The sequence below is a fragment of the Triticum aestivum genome, chromosome 7D (genome assembly GCF_018294505.1).
Source record: "Triticum aestivum cultivar Chinese Spring chromosome 7D, IWGSC CS RefSeq v2.1, whole genome shotgun sequence".
NCBI lineage: Eukaryota > Viridiplantae > Streptophyta > Magnoliopsida > Poales > Poaceae > Triticum > Triticum aestivum.
In genome coordinates this window covers 59,351,186-59,351,717 of record NC_057814.1, presented here as the reverse complement: position 1 = coordinate 59,351,717, position 532 = coordinate 59,351,186, and positions in this window count along the sequence as shown.

The window sequence follows — 532 nt, the reverse complement described above, 5'->3', positions numbered from 1 at the left end:
AAAGGGTTTAAAATTGATGATGTGGCTTTGAATGGTGCATTTTGAACACACAAAAATTCTGGAGTTCAAATAAGTTCAAAAAAATGAAATGCCTGTTGTAACAGACGAGTTTCCGTATGAAACCCTGATATCTCGAAACAGATTGTCCATTTTGTACACGAAGTGCATCCAGTTTTTGCCGTAACCCTCTCAACTTTTTAGCATATGCTATGTGGGTGAAATGATGACACCATGCCAACTTTCAACCTTTTGAGAGTTCATTTGTAGTGCTTTTCAATTTCACGGTCATATAGCTCAAAAAATCAGTAAATGCATGAAAAATAACAAATGATGTCAGAAAGGGTTTAAAATTGATGATGTGGCTTTGAATGGTGCATTTTGAACACACAAAAAGTATGGAGTTCAAATAAGTTCAAAAAATGTAATCCCTTTGTAACTGATGAGTTTTCGTTCGAAACCCTGATACTTCGAAAGAGATTGTCCATTTTGTACACGAAGTGCATCCAGTTTTTGACGTAACCCTCTCAACTTT